Source organism: Euphorbia lathyris, chromosome 10, assembly GCF_963576675.1.
Source record: "Euphorbia lathyris chromosome 10, ddEupLath1.1, whole genome shotgun sequence".
NCBI lineage: Eukaryota > Viridiplantae > Streptophyta > Magnoliopsida > Malpighiales > Euphorbiaceae > Euphorbia > Euphorbia lathyris.
This window is the reverse complement of record NC_088919.1, coordinates 13,086,855-13,104,626: the sequence shown is the minus strand read 5'-3', so window position 1 is coordinate 13,104,626 and position 17,772 is coordinate 13,086,855. Positions and strand designations below refer to the sequence as shown.

The window sequence follows — 17,772 nt, the reverse complement described above, 5'->3', positions numbered from 1 at the left end:
AACTATCCTAAAAACCGTACCTAAAGATAGGGTTTTTTGACCCCTATCAAACCTCCTCACACTTAAAACTTCATGTGTCCCCAAGTAAACTAAAAACTAAACATGCAATCACTGGCCAAGCTAGAAAAACCTCCTGGTTTGACTAGGTGCCTGACACAATTTCAAACATCTGTAATTACATGCATTCAGAAGCGCAAGTTAGAGACACGGTGTCCAAAAGCTGCAGTTCAATTATCACAGGTCATATTTTTAAGAAATAGACACATGTTCAACTAAACGAGCTTTAGGGGATAGCTAAGTAAAACACCTCACCATTAGTAGTTCACTCAATTCACACAGTTTTTAAAGTGGCTTAAGTGTTTACTCTCGGCTTATGTTCTTGCTTAAGATTACGGTGAATTTGCATGTTCATCCAAGTACCTCTACTTTGCTACTTAACTCCGACAGTATAAAAAACAACCTCATAATGGGGTTGTAATGTGGTTAGAAAAGGGTACAGGTACAAAAGGGTTAAAAATTTGTTTAACAATAGAAAAACAGGGTCTCAATGGCTTTTAGCAAACACAAAGGGATCATTTGATTGGTCCTTTTAAGCAATTGTGCTCGTTCACCTTGTAGATACCCATTTTTGTCCGGGCATTTCTTAAACTTTAATTGATTATATTTGGAATTCTAACAAATTCGTAAATTATATTAAAAATGCAAACTTTCTATTACAAGTATAATTTATTAAGAAAATTATATTTTATACCAATTTGGGCGCGACACACCTTTTAACCTTTCGGCTTGCTCTTAAAATGCCATAAACAAAGGAAAAGTGCTAAAATAAAACAAAAATTTTATTGGAGTTTTTGCAAAAATTTGGGTTAGGAAACAAACGAAATGATAGTTTGCAAAAATAAGGGTTAGAAAAGAAAGAAAAACTATAAACTATAAAAAATTAAGGCTCAAATGGGCTTCCTAAAGTTGATGAAAAAGATAAAAATAAGGTAAAAAAAATGTTAATTCTAAGAAGGCTTGTTTCATTGTTTATTGTCTCAAATCAGTGCGTGCAGACTTAACTCATTATTTAGTGCAAAATCTGTAATCCTTCACAAATCAAAGCACACACATAAAAATATCAAGAAAAATAGCTTTTTGGTGTTCGCTCTTGGGCTCAAATTCAGCTCACACTTCATTGGGTTCTAATTTTTGTGTTTATTAGTTCTCCCCAAGCTCAAGTTCAATATCACATGCCTTCAATTCTTAAATTATCTACCTAAGTAATGATTTTAGCATTTCTTCCAAAGTAGGGTCTAGATGTGATCTTAGCTCATGTGTTTACAGATACGAGGATTGTGTCCTACACCTAAACTAGTTAGCATGCATTATTAGATTCGATTTCCAATCCTTAAAGACAAATAACGAAGTTTAGCTTCGAAGAAAGTTGGTTTTTTAGGTCCTAAAATATGCAAAACACACAAAAATTACTTAAAATACCAAGAACTAAACTAGACACGACGCAACAAAAAATTGAAAATTTATACAAGTTTTTGTAAGTTTGTATACCCTCCTTCCCACACTTAAAATTTGCAATAAGTTCCAACATTGCAATTTTAACCAAGAAATGTACATGTAAAGATTTAGTGTGGAGAAGACAACTCACTGGCCGGTGTGGTGCCAAAATCTCACTTATTGAGCAGGTATCAGGGACTATGTCGACATTGGACTCATTGTCTGACATCATGATTGGATGGATCTTCTTAATTTGCATGCTCCTGTGAAGAGTACGTTTAAGTTCAAGGTTAAGAGGGACACAAGTTACACCCGCTGATCGAGTATGCATAAGCTGAAAAAAGATGAATAAATAGAGCTTCAGAAAAGTATAATTACAACAATCAACAATGTTTATGCACAACTATTATCCAATTTACAAGGGTGGTAACATGATTTACAGTTTGTACAACTAAAAGGAATTTACAAGGAACTACTATGTTCTACATTCCATATCTATAACTATCTCAAGTTTAAACTATAGATTAACAACAACAGATTATAGCTATCGTTCATATGTGCAGAATTTTATAACAATACAGAAACAAATAATACAGATTTTTACCATGTAAGAAAAATATAAACAGGAATACCGTACATATAAACAAGTAATAAAGGTAATAATATGAACAACTATATACAAGTAGAATGCCTAAAGTAACAATTTCGATTTTTGGTTCGATATTGCTGGAAAATAAATCCCCGGCAACGGCGCCAAAAACTTAATGCGCCTCCGAGCGGTCGCTCTAGAAACTCACTGAAGGATAAGTGTACCCCGTCGTTATCAAGTAATAAATGTAGACAAGTCCATGTATCGTATCCATATGATTTATACCGCAAGTACCAAACTACTAGGCTTCTAAGGTTATCTAGGCTATGAGGGGTTTGAGATTGATGTTTTTAAGTTAAACTACTCCTAATTAGATTAAAGCTACTCCTAATTAAGTTAAATCTACTTCTAAGTGATCTTTAGCAAGGTAAATTAACCTGGAATGAGATGAGGTGATGCGATAATATCAATTCCAATTCTAATTTAACATTAAATTGTTAACCTAATCTGAGTCACTTATGCCTAAGGCGATTAAACCGACTTATCCTTTTATTGTTCCTAGCGCATGATTCCCTTGTAAGGTCAAAACTAGCTTTGAGGCTCAGCAATTTGGGTCTTATCAACTATAAGATTGCCAATCCTATAGGTCTCTGACTTAATCAGATTCGACTCGCAATATGTGCCTAGACGATATTTGGATATTTGAATGAGTTAACCCAAAAAAGACAAAGCATAAGCAGAAAAGCGATAACAATCAATTGAACAAAATAAAACTTAGATTAATATTAAAGATGAAGTAATATTGTCACGAAGATAAAATTAGCCTAGGATTCATAGAATGAATCAGAGGCAAACAGATATAAAAGAGAAAGAAATCCTTACATGGAACTTGTCGACCTGTGTAGACGTCTTCCTAGGACTTGAAGGATGGAAGCCTTGAATAATCTTCTTGGAGCACGGAAGTTGTTGTTCTTCAATGGTAGAAGGAGGAAGGATTAGGATTCTTCAAGGTAGGGTTAGGTTTTTTTTACAAAACTAAAGATATTGAATACAACGATAAAATGTTCTATTTATAGTTTTAGTTTTGTCACGAAACCTAGTCTAACTTGTTTCCCAATGCAGGTGGAAGAGCGAGGGTGAAGACGTGGAGACGTGGGGCCAGGAATCAGCTAAAATGTTGATTCCCGTAGGCCAGCTCACCGAGCTAGCCTATAGAGACCAGTTCGACGGGCTGGTGTAGACACCGAGTCGGAGGACCTGTGACGAAAACATGTAACAAGGCGGTCGAAGCGGTTGGTTCCGGAAATTTAAAAAAAAAGAAAATATATAATAAAAGAAAAAGGAAAAGGTTAATGGGATTCGCGCAAGTGGGCGGCTCGTGAGTGCTCAACGATGTGATGCGAGCGCCTAGCGGCAGCCGACGCGTGTCCGACGACAGTTGGACGCGCGCCCGGCAGCGCGGGGCGCACACTCGATGTCCGCTGGGCGCGCACGCCCAACAGCACGGGACCCACGCTCGACGTCCGCTGGACGCGCGCGCCCGGCAGCCGCTGGGCGAGCGCCCAGCGATGTTGGGCGGACGCCCAACGCTCGTTGGGCGAACGCCCAACGTCTGCTGGGCGCGCGCCCAACAGAGGTTGGGCGTACGCCAACATAAGTTGGGCGTCCGCGCAACTAGTGTTGGGCGATCGCCCAACCCACCGACGCCCAATTTTAATCGGGCGTCGCCCAAAGTTTCTGGGGATCAGTTGCCTATATAAGGCACGGATCCCCATGCATTTAGGAGGAGAATTTTTGGAGAGCTTTCTCACTCTAGACATTTTTAGAGAGAGAAAGTGAATTTTTTTTTTAGAAAAATATTTTTTTTTTCTCAAAAAGTCCGAATTTCCCAAAAGTTATTTTTACTAAAAAAGGCGAAAAACACAAAAAACCAGAAAATCACAACTCGTGGAATCAACCGACTTCGATGGTCAAATACCGATCTTGAGGTATTATCCGCGGACTAGACTCGTTTTATTTATTTTATTTATTTATTCTAAAGTTTTATTTACTTAGTTTATTTATTTATCACGTCTTATTTAAATTCCCGTATTTATTTATTTTTGTCTCGTGTTAAATAAAGGTTCGGTTTTGTTTTGAAATAAAAACCTCGTTTTGATATCCCAATACGAACTGTGATCCGATTCAAAGGTAGTTCGGGTATTAAAAACGTTGTAATTGTAAGTTTTAAAAAATATTTCAAAATAACATTTTAAAATAAAAACGTCGTTTTAGAAATCTCCGTTGTAGACTATGATCCAATTTTGGTAGTTCGGGGGTCCAAAACGATAGAATATATCTAATTTAAAGCTTTTGAATAAATCTGGAAACTGTTGGATTAATTCTGTAATTTTCTGTTTTCTGTCACTAAAGGTAGTTTACAGACGGATTTTCGTTGGTAAAGCTGCTGAAACTTAAAAAATCCTTTTCCAACCCTTTTCTCATCTTTTTGACATTTATTCTTTATAGGTATATGTATAAATATGTAATATATTTATTAAAACTATTTTTGGGATATATGGGTAATAATTATGTATTATATATTCATCTATTTTTCATTTAAACTTCATTTATATCGATTTGGTTCTTTGTACAATTATATGTATATATATAGTTTTTTTTCGGGTTTTATTTTGAGAGTATTGGTTTGAACTTTTGGAATAATTAAGTGATAAATGCTTTTGGATTATTAGTTATCTATATTTAATGAATATTTGGGGGTTATTTTCTATATGCTTATCATAATAACTATTTTGGGTTAAATGCTATTTTCTTATTTATGAACCTTATTCATTATTTTTACACGTTTTTTAATTAGGATGATAAGTATACTATACTTAGTATTATTTTCCTTTTTGTTAGTACACATCAATAACTATAATGTATATCATGTTTTACCTTATTTTTAATCTATAGGCGTAAATATCATTTTTACCAAAATGTATATATTTCAAAGGTGTTTGGTGGGGTGAATTTGGATTTAATTTGTTAATTGTTGTAATTATATTCAAGTAAGGATTAATTGAGTGAAAAGAGGAAAAATAAATCACAAAAAAAAGCATTGTTATCAGAACCGGACCGGACATCAAACCGGATTTATAAAAGGGTCACGGGTCACTTGGTTGGACCGAATGGATCGGATTGGTTGGACCGGATGACGTAATAAATAAATAAATATTTATATATATTAAATATATGTAATTAATTTAAAATTACTTTTCTAAATTATATATATCAAAAACAAATTATAAATAAATTTTGGTTTTTTTTTTTGAGCTTGGGACTTAAGTATATAACGAATAAGTTAGAGTAACTTGAAATATATTAACGTATTCTATGTCATAAAATCTTTTTAACGGTATATTATAAACTCAAAACAGACGAGTAACGAATTATAATTTGATACTCAAAGTAAATCACTTAAAATAGTTTTGAAAGGGATAAAAGGAATTATTAATGCATTTAAAAGAAAAAAGCTTTTCAGAAATTTTATTTTTAAATATGTAGAAATTATTAATGTATTTTTTATGGTAAAAAATAAAAATATTAATGCATTTTAGGTAGAACTCAAAAACTAAATATTTGAGTTCACTTGGTTTTTTCTATTTACAAATGTTTAATGGCTTCTTTTATTTGCCCAGGGGAAGAAGAAAAAAAAAACAAACTTCAGCCAGGCATGTCCGTTGAAAGAAAGAAAAAGCAAATTAAAAGTCCCACATCGGATTGTGGGGTTAAATGCACCATTGGTCACTGAACTTACATAGTTATCTAAAAATGGTCATCCAACTTCAATTTGTCTCAATAAAATCACTCAACTTTGAGTTTTGTCCCAATTGAGTCACTATAACGATTTTAGTGATTAAAAATCATCGGAATGATAACATAAGTGATACGTCAATATGAGACATCTTATATTTCTAACCGAAATGACACATGACATCCACATAGCGCCACATGGCTACCACGTGTCAATTATTTTTATGGAAAAAAAACTAAAATTTAGTTTTTTTCATAAAAAAAACCCGATATGCGGCTGTCACATTTTGTTCCGATCAGAGATTTGAGTTAACTCATGTTGACGTGTCATCCATATCATTATTTCAATGCATTTTAACCATTAAAATCGACGGAGTGACCTAATTGAGATAAAACTTAAAGTTGAGTGATTTTATTGAGACAAATTGAAGTTGAGTGACCATTTTGAGACAGCTATGTAAGTTCAGTGACCAATTGTGCATTTAACCCCGGATTGTGAGGAGAAGATGAGATAGGAGAGCAGCTATAAATACAAGAATGAGTGAAGGATAGTTTGTTAAGGCCCATATCTAAAGTAATCACTTTTAAAGTGGGCGGATATTTAAGTTTAATCAAATTTGATTAAACAAATTATTTTTCTCAAAAAACCGGAGCCATTCCGGTTTCCAGTTGGACCTCTGGGTCACCGGTTAATTCCGGTTTCCAACGGGTTGTTGTGAATACAAAAACCTAGTGTGACTCGAACCGGAACAATATCCGGTTCCCGGTTATATCGGTTCGACCGGCTGGTTCGGTTTGAGTCTGATAAGAGAGTTTAATTTGTTTGTTTAAATTAAAGCTTTTCTAGATATTTCTAAGGTGTAAATTACATTTTCTTGTCATTTTTAAACTATTTCCAATAATACATCACGTGTTGAATCCGTTCCAACGACGGGTTAAGCGAACAACCTTGTAATTAAAATTGTTTCTTAAATTGTAAATGATGTAGTTTTGAATCGTTTTCCTAATTAAATGGTTTTTGTACAAAATAAATTGATTTGTATGCTTAATCACGTTTTTGGAATTAAAGTTCTTTATTCCACGTCTTCAAACACTCGAGTCGTTCCAACGGCGATTCGAGTCGATGTTATGTAAATTAACGGGGTTTTGAAACGTACCTAAATCGTTCCAACGATGATTGAGGTACGAGCCATGTAAATAAACTCGTTTTCGGGGAGTGAGTTTAGTGTAGAGTTAACATGTAAATCAAAGCACAAGACACACTGTAAATAAATCAATTCTTTCTTCCCCCTCTCTTTCTTATGTATTCTGAATCGATGTAAATGGGTGATTCTTTTACCAAAATGGCTTTCCATAATATATGCTCAAAACGGTTTTCAAAACGAGAAAGTAAAGGTTTCAAATGAATTTTAAACTTAAAGAAATATGTGATTAGTCCGTTATCGCCTAACACGCTGAGTAGGAGGCCGGTGGTTCATAACCGGGCGATGTCGGGATGCCCAGTAGCCTTTCTCCGGAAAGGAGCTAGCCTTCTCGACTCGTACCTAAGTTTCTCGAACCCTCACCGGTCTCCCGCAAGGGATCGGTGTTCATTTTCCCATTCGTGGGTGGCGACTCTTCCATACTCCGTGTCACACCCGACCCAAAACGGCATCGGATATGAACGGAAAACAACATAACGAATTTTTTAAAAGACTGAAAGACGAAACTATTTTCTAATAGATAAAAATTATCATTTGGACTACCTAAAGTTTTATTAATTATTTGGCTTGGATTCGATAATTCTATCAAGCTTCCTACGTATCCCGAACATCTTTGAATCTTTAAATCGGGAATCAAAGCCACGTAGTTCTACCTATTTTAGGTAGTTCTCTTAATTAGGTAGTTCTCTTTAACTTACGAACTCGTTTTAGCTTTTTGACACGTTGATTGACACGCTAATAACTTAATTGTATATTTCACTTTGTTATATATATAATTTAATATATATAAATCATTTTATCAAACGAATCAAATCGAATAACGTTTTATCAAAACTAATCAAATCTAAACACGTTTTATCAAAACGAATCAAATCTAACAACGTTTTATCAAAACGAATCAAATCGAATAATGTTTTATCAAAACTAGCTCATGAACAAATAAACGTTTTATCAAACCATTTCGTAATCAAATAAACCCGTAATCAAATAAATTGCTTTAAGAAAACAATTCGTAAACCAACTCATAATCCAGCAAACATAAAACATTATATTTCAAATCATCAAGCATTGAAAACGTAATACAGAATTTGCGTGTCCATCCTCGAATTCCACCCGTGTAGCTTATCATAACATCAATCATATCAATAATCGAGATATCTCATTCATATCTCGCCTTGCCTAACGTTAGGACTACCAGCCGTGCACTCTAACCATACAGCCGATCCAAAACGTCATCGTAGGAATTGAAAATTAATCGGTGTGATCCATTGACAGCTTTCCAAACGTTTTTCCCCAAAACCTCTCTTTTTCCTTCCATATTTATGTATCTTATATGAAATTGTATCTTTGTATTTTTAGTTTGTTTTGTTAAATTGACCTAAAGTTTTATATCTTTCAAAACTCCTCAAAAACACCATAAAAAATATTCCTTTTACCATATATATATATATAAATTCATAAATTGCTATTGAAGGATAAGAATAATGACATGTGGCAATTAACATGCCAAATGTCCACTTTAATATGTTAAAATTCATGGTGAATGACACATGCATTATAAATGTGTTTTGATATCAACACATGTCTACCTAGGTGTAAATTAATTAAATTATTATTATTATTAAATATATAATTAAATTGAAAAAAAAAACAACTATTCTATAGTTGTATGAAATTTGGAAAATTTTTATATTGATCTTTTTAATTTATTAAATTTTATAAAATTTGTCCAAAGGCTTTAATTTATATCTGAAAACATTAAATTAAACTCGATAAATTAAATCCGATAGTATATTTTAAAATTCATAATAAATTAACTTTATAAAAATTATATTATAATATATCGAAGATTAGAATTTCAGACACGGACGTTACACTCCGAGCTCTGGTCCTGCCGAGCAGCTTGATTCCATGATTGGTTGCTTTCGGCGCCAATCACCGCTTACGTCGCCATGAGGTGTCCACCCCTCGGTCCGCCCGGGAGATTAGGCCGTGGCACCTCGTCTAACAGCTGGTGATGTCCAGTTCGTCGAGCGACTCCCGGGGGTCCCCGAGGCGCGATTTCAACCCGAATGTGATCCCGTTCAACCTACACACACGCACACACAACTCCAAAAAAGATTAGTCCAAATGCTAAATTGACTCACCAGTGGTTAGATTTGAGTGACCTTTGATGGATCAATTAGCCGAAATAGATAAGGTGAAGTTCACGTGTGTGCTATTTTGACAATATTTTGCCTGAAAACAATCAGAAACGGCTAGAAACTACAAAAGTAAGTAGAACGTATGCGGGAAGTAAATAATACGTACACATACATAAAAGTGCGAGAAACGCTCGCTTATTAAACGAAGAATAATCAAAACTATCCTAAAAACCGTACCTAAAGATAGGGGTTTCGACCCCTATCAAGCAGTCCCAGTAATTTCCCTTGGGTCACCAAAACATGTATTTGGTTACTTCGAGAGACAGATTTATTTGTCCGAGTTGATGAATAAATTAAACAAATTTCTAGAAAATAAATTGACCATATTAGATTGGAGGAATAAGGTTGGAAAGATGTGTCGTTTATACACGCTTGTTTAAGTTACTCCTAACCTGTTTGTTGATCTTATTTCAATTTATGTACCTATTTTCATGTTGTCAGTACCGGTGTCATGTGTTGTCTATTTAGAATGTCCATGCTAACACTTTTTGGCAGCCATTTTAGATATTTTATAGCTCTGAGTCAATTTCGTTTGGAGTCTTTCCTTATCTAGAGGCATATCAAACGTGTCGTGACATGACAAACATGTCTTTACCACACTCGTTACATAATTTGTAAACAAAGGTTTAGTCGTCTTCCAATATGTACCATCCTAGTATACTATGTACGTAGCCAAGTCTTGTATACGATTGTCTTGTATCAATATTTTGGTTCATACCCTATATGTTACCTATATATTGTTTGTATGGTTAAGGTGTAAAAATACCTCTAACGTTTTAGGTCAGAAGCAATTTTATCTGTAATGTACAAAATGATGTAATTTTACTCATAATATTGGAAGCCAAGAGCAATTTTAACCCTAACGTTGATAAATTGCGTCAATTTCAGAAATAATTCATCAAATTGTCTTATCGGTTATGAATTTTGTCATCGAAACTTCACACGTGTATCATTTTACCAGTAACAAATCACAAACATATGTTGGGATGTGAAAAAAATAAAAAATAAAAAAATATACTGTCTTTTTGTATGAATTAGACAAAAAAAAAATTCACCAAATTTATAAATATTAATCCTCAATTCTATTATTAAATTATAAAAAATTTGAAATCCTTTTTTTTAGAACCAATTCTTGTTCAATTGGTGCAGAATAAGGAATAAAAATATATGTGTTTTATAATAGTGTCTGAAATTGATCCAATTTATCAACGTTAATGGTAAAATTGCTCTTGGCTTCCAACATTAAAGGTAAAACTACACCATTTTAAACGTTAAAGATAAAATTACTTATTTTTGCAGCTTAACCCTTGTTTGTATATACTTGAGTCATGTCATTGTCCAAAGTTTTTATCTTCTTACATGGCTTAGAGATTTGAAAGTTCTATGATCATGCCTCCATCTTGTCCACTCCAGTTTGATGTTGCCTTAGACGAGGAGACTGAGTTGGCTGATCTGGTTTAGTTTGAAATGCCGGATGTTCCTATCTTTGATGGTTCAGGAGACCTTTTTACTCGTCTCAATACTTAGGTTTAATAAGCATTCAGCCCCCTAAAGTTGTAATTTATTTTCATCTGGTCCCCTCAACTTAGGGGACAACCTCTCAACCCCCTCAACTCTCTACAAACATCACATACAGCCCTCTAAACTTGTAAAAAATTTTCACATGGCCCCCTCAACTTAGGGGACAACCTCTCAACCCCTTCAACTCTCTAAAACCATCACATATAGTCCATAATTTGTATATTCAAAACAACACTTATCTAAAAATTGTCTTTCAATATAGTTCTCCTATTTAATTTTTTTAAGGAATTAACTCCTATTTATAGTGCTCAATGTCGCCTCAGAAGTCGGAGCTACACGTAATCAGCTCCCTATTATGTCCCCCCACACTCTTAGTGGCGAGCTATGAAGCACAGAAACACTTCATGATATAAGTTTCCTCGTTTCTGGTAGATGTGGGAAACGGAAACTCTCGGAAACTGATATAAAACATTTATGGACACATTTCCGTAACTACCCAAAATATGAAAAGCGTCTCTAAATTTTTAAACAATTTTCCCTACCTATTTCGATTAAAATTCTGGAAATTCAAACTTTCTATTTTATAATTTCTATTCAAATCTAAGATTAGAAAAATTGAAATTTCCTATTTGAGAGATAATTGTTTCCCTATATCATTCAATTTAAAGAACTTACTCATATTTCTTTCTCATAAAATCTTTGTCTCTTGAATCTCGATTGGGCTTGAACTTTCTTTCTCTTGTTCTTCAATCTTGTTTTTTTAATATATTATTATTATATTTGTAATATTTATAAATATGCCTCTATATTTTTAATATTTACATGCTTTCCCCACGTTTCCGTTTCCTATGTTTTTCAGAAATTACGTTTCCCGCATCTGTTTCCGTTTCCGTACAACAGAGGTGGCGAGGCTTTGGAGTGGTTCCAGGGTCAAGCAAAGGATGTTCGTCTGAATATTGGTGCCCTGATTGTGGCTTTCATGGATGATTTCATGCATAATCTTCTTCCTTCTATGATGCTGACTGATATGGTCGAGATGAGCCAAGACATGGACCAGTCATTCCATGACTACTACATGAGGCTAGAGGCGGAGACAGGGAGGGGACCGGGTCCCTCTGGCCGCCGGAACCACTATGGTCACGAATGGTTTTGGTCCTCTAATATTAGTCTATATGTAGTAATGTTTCATTGTTTAAAGGTAGATGAGATGGTTAAAAGGGCCCCTCCGGCCGCCAGAACCACCATGGTCACGAATAGTTTCGGCCCCTCTAATATTAGTCTATATAGACTCTATGTAGTAATATTTCATTGTTTAAAGGTTGATGAGATGTTTAAAGGTAAATGGATGGGATGGTTAATTAATAATGTTACAATTATTAATTTATTTATTTATTTTCATAACACTTTTGAACTTATTTTTATTATGTCTTTTTTATTAAAAAAATTAATTTCTTATTTTTGAGACTCAAACAACCTAATTTCTAAATTAAATTTTACAACTAAAAATAAAAAAAAATGCAAAAATAATCTTTTAAGAAACTAGCATTGAACTAATAAAAAAAATTAAATATATCTCATTTACGTGTTAGGCTTGTCGAAAATTCAAAATTTCAATATTTTGGACCTATTAGGTACTCCCTAAATCCAATTTTTTTAATTTTTTTAGGTCTGTCTAAATCCATATTTCTAATTTTTTCGGTCTGTTAGGCTTTTCTAAATCCAAATTTCTAATTTTTTTTTATCTCTTAGGCCTCCTTAAATCCAAATTATTAATTCTTTTTGCCCGGTAGGCCATTTGAAATCAAATTTTTTAATTTTTTTATATGTTCAGCCCTCCCTAAATCCAATTTTTTACATGTTAGGACTATTAAACGAAATCTAGCTTAAATTTGAGAAATTGTACATTAATACGTAAAATTGGTTATTGACCATTCAAATTATAACACGCATATAAAAAAAATCAATCAAGTTCGATTTAGCGAAAAAAATCGCCCCACAACCGAGTAATCATGTATTCGCCACTGGTACTAAATAAGGTTTATTTGAGTAGTTAAGAATCTCAAGTCGCTTAAACTAAATCTAGAGTTCGAGACTCTAATAAACACATAAACAAATAGGAAATAAAATAATCCAATAAAAACTCAAAAACTGGAAAAGCGATTTATGTACATAATAAGCAAATACAATTACATAATGATAAGCAAATACAATTATAGCATAGCTTGATAATTGTATTCAAGTTTATCCTTAACCTCAGTTAGCTCTTTATGATAAAACTATATACTTGAAATCCATAAGGCATAAAGAGAATTTGATAAATTGAACAGCCTCTAAGGATGGTAAGCTATTATGACATCTTTAAGATGAATCATATGCATGATTTACCTTTAAATTAAAAATAAATCTATAAGGGGGTGTTTGTTTACCTACTTTTCACCTTATGTTTGCCTTTTCATTTTAAAAGGCAGAGTTTTAGATGTTTGGTTAGTCTCATTCTATTTGCATTTTACAGTTGAAAAACAGCATTAAGTGTTTGGTTAGTGACCTCATGTTTGCCTTTTACACCTGAAAAGCGGCCTTTTACAAAAACAGAGAATCTTTGCTTTTTGGAAAATCAGTTTTTTCCAACAGCAACAGCAAACCGTAACAGCAAACAGCAAACAACAACAGTAAACAGTAGGTAAAACAAACGGACCCTAAATTAATACATGAAAGACCTGAAAAAATTTAAGGTGAGGAAGGCTTGAAGAAGCATTAAATCATAAAAGAAATGTATAGAAGTCCCTTCAGATGGAATGGAGAACTAAATATTAAATATTATAAACTTTATATCTACATGCACCGTTTGGTGCAAAATTATAGAAACAATTGTATGCCAAAATAATTTATAAATGCACGGAACAACAAAGTAAAAAATACCAACAATTCTATTAAATGGATATTTTATTTAAATTGTTCTATTAAATTTTTCAATTATTATTAGTATGATCAAAGATGTGTTTAAACTTATTCTTTCACGGTGTGAACATTCCATAATTCTCCTCTTATTTATACAACTCATTTCCTCGGATTTCGATTATTCTATTGTTTAAAGCCATGTTTTTCTAAACTCTGGTGGCTAGTGTAAATACACAAGCAATGCACATGATATAATTTCATTAATATTTTTTAGTATTTGACATGAATAGTGACACCTTGGAAATGAAAATTGAAATTAGTCTACAACAACTAAAATTGACCAAAATTTCATTGTTATCCGGATTAAATAGAAAGAATAAGGAAATTTGCTTTTTAGTTTTTTTTTATCAATAATTTATTGCCAAAACACAAAATGAATACAACAAAAACCTATGAGTGAATGACCGGTTGAGAAAGCAGTTTGAGGAAATATAGTAGACATACCAGTTTGAAGAGAATGTACGCTAAAGGTGGTAACAAAAAAATGAATGCAGAAGAGATTAAAAAAACTAACTATAATTCTACTAAAATGAGAAATTTATACACCTTTAGGAGCATCAATTAATATATAGAATTGATACATAATAAGGACTAAAAAGACCAGAAATTACAGCGGCCATATGTATTTTTTAGCATAAATCCCCAATTCTTTCCAAGCAATGATTTTGTTGTTTCTTGGACCAATATATTCGACAAATAGATATTTCTTGTATATCATTACAATAAGAGTTTTCCTTACTCGTATGCAATTCTTCTGAACTCTAAAATACCACTGTCTTTGAGTTAGTGATTCTGTAGTATTTGAGAAGAAGATTGATGCAAGAATTAACAAATAGCGGTAGCTGGAATCATCACGTTGCTCAATAAAATTATAAATCTTGTTATCTGAAAAGTGGCCCTATAAGAGGCCATTGTAAAAGATTAAAATGAGTTCAAAAAATAAGATATAACCCGACTTGTCCGACTTTTCTGCCTTATCCGATTTGTCTGATTTATTCTGATTTGAACCGCCTATGCGGAAGAAAATTGGGCTCCCAACTTATTTTGACCATTTATATAAAATTGGGCGGTGTTGTAAAAATCAACGATATATCGGCTGATTAGTCACCGACTTGACCGATTTTTACAATACTGCTTGAGAAGGACTAAGGACATGTTGCTCATGTATAGAGGTGGAGAACTTAAAATTGAAGGATTTCCAGATGCTACTCATCTAATAGATTAGAATGATTACAAATCCCAAACAGAATACATGTTTATCCTAAATGGGGTTTGGTTGGTTGGAAAAGTTCCAAACAAGGAAGCATTGCTTTCTCATCGATCGAATAAGAGTACATTGCAGCTGCAGAAGCAGCAAAAGAGGTGGTTTGGATTAGGAAGTTCATGACAGAACTAGGAGTGATGCCTGACATTATGTATCTCATTACTCTATACTGTGATAACAATGGAGCCATTACACAAGCAAAGGAACCATGGTCTCATAATGGATCCAAGCATTATCTCAAGCGACATCACTTTATCAAAGAGATTATAAACATGAGAGATGTGACAGTAGAAAAAGTACCCACAGAGGACAACGTTGCAGGTCCGTTGACGAAGGCCTTAAACCAAAGAGTTCATGATCGTCATTTTAATTCTTTTGGGATTAGTTTAAGAAACAATTGGCTTTAGTCCAAGTGGGAGATGTTGGGGTTTAGTATCCTATAGACAATTGTTGTAGAATATAGACTATTTGCAAATGAATTGTTGATTATCGTTTGTTTTTATAAGATATAGTATGTTTAACTATATAAAGGCATTAATCTTTTATCAGAACTAATTAAGTTAATTAAAAGAAATTCCAAGTTTATTTAAGTGATCATAAAGTGTTCACACAAGCATGAAGTGACACTAAACTTTATAATAAACCAATAAAACTTAAAACAGCCCCACATTAAATAATATATTTATGAGATTAACATAGTGCTGTTGAGACTTGTACGTAATAATGTCTTCTATTGTGAACAGAGAGCTGATCTCACAAGTTTTAGATATGGAGATATCTAGACAATTACGTGGATCCGATGAAGGAGTTCATTAGGATTAAAGACCTGACTTGAGATAACAGGATGGATGGATTTATCCGAATGTCACCTATTTCATCTCAAATGGTATTAGTAGGTATACGTAATCATCAGACTCAAAAAAATAATAATTAGTGATTCTGGATTCTGGAGTGTGGTGCTTTGACTCTGTTCAAATACGATCCACTACAGAGGGAATAAAGTAATCGCATGATAGTTAATGTTAGATTGAGCATTCGTCACTCTTGATATATAGGAGATATATCCATGGCCTCTTGTGTAGAATTAACTGAAAATCCTTGCAAGGTGATCGGGTTAAGAGTAAAAATGGAGATTTCACTTAACCTATCTATTTAGAGTTAATTCTACTTGAACAAGTAAAACAAACATCTCATTATATGTAACTTGACATATTCCATAGTTACAGATGCGTTTAAGGCTATAGCTGATGAAGGATCGTATTACATTGGACCTAATACGGAAAGGTAAATATCAGTATCAACCTGACTTCTTATCGCTGTGGGGGAATGTTTACGGTTCTGCTAGTTATAGTTATCGAACTCATTCCGTTATATATTTAGTTAAATTTAATCATGTTGAATTAATTTCAATAAATATATATGGCTAGCAGCGGTAAAAAACTAATGGGTTGTACACTCTTCTTTCCGTCGTTCCACCGCCGTCGCTGCCAATGCCCTCAACAAATCTCTGCTTCTTCCACTCTTCTGCTCTTCTCCATTGCACGGTACTTAAACTCATTATCACTTTTCTTGGACTGCGATTTCCCAATTTTCCAAGCCGTCGGTGCAGAAACGGACATGAGACTATATGATTGTTCTTCTTCATATAAGGATTTGTGCCCGCACGGTCTGCAATCTTCATCAACAATAACACTAACGGGGTAAAATCGGACGCTCCTTTTAACTCCATCGCGACATTTCTCCGATTTACTTAAGCATGATCTTGAAAACAATGAAGTTGAAGAACAAATCGATGTCCGTCCTGAATTAAACTTCCACTCTTGGTCTACGGAAGGAGGATTTTTGGATTTTTTTTTTTGAATTTGTACTAGGGAAGATTGAATTGATGAAATTGGAAAGCTTACCATCGAGGGAAATTGGTTGTTTTAACTTCTTGAGATTGTTGTAGATCTTTAATGCTCTTGATTTGGACTTGAATATACTCTCATTGATCTTAGGAGTTTCGTCAGTAGAAGAAGTGTAAAGATAATCGCCAAACAGAGTAGTCTCTATTTTATGTGTGGCGGAGCAGACACGGTTGTTCTAACAGGCTTATGCCTAATTGGTAGAGCAGAAGAAGATGATTTTGATTTTAAAGTGTAGATGGAATCTGTATCAGAGGATGAGAAACCGCCGGAGCTAGAATCGGAAGAGAAAGAAGTGGAGCTGAAGAAGATAGCATCCTAGTCTAGATCATAGTGCGATTTGGGAATGTTGTGTTGTGTGGTGAGGTTGTGATCAATCCATTTGTCAAAATTGAAAGTAGGAAGGTTGGTTTTATTAGGCATTGTGTGTGTAGAATTTGGGATCTTGATGGTTATTAGTGTCAGATTCAGAGATAGAACGGTTGATTTGATCAAGGAGAGTAGATGAGAAAGATGGGTTATTATGCATCATTTGATTTGGAGAAGAGACTAGAAAGATGGATAAAATCCCTAATACGGTTTTGCTCCTGGTCAAAAACCTAGTCAAAGTGCCACATCATCCCAAAGTAACGGTGTTAGCAAAAAAATTCATTTTTTTTCTAACATCGTTTAACACATACCTCTGTTTGTATAAAAAAAATGCACAAGTTCGCGTTTGCAAATCAGTAAGACCACAAGCATTTTTTTGTACTTATCCCTAAAAAATGCTCATGAGCGGCTCGTCTCATTTACAGCCCTACCATTGTTATCAAATTTTGTTTCTAATATTCTATTTTAATTT

General features: G+C 33.7%; 1 pseudogene; it reads right to left on the bottom strand.

The window, feature by feature from the left end:
* Positions 1–16,523: 16,523 nt before the first annotated feature.
* Positions 16,524–17,460, bottom strand: LOC136208020 (protein BIG GRAIN 1-like B; annotated as a pseudogene).
* Positions 17,461–17,772: the final 312 nt, after the last annotated feature.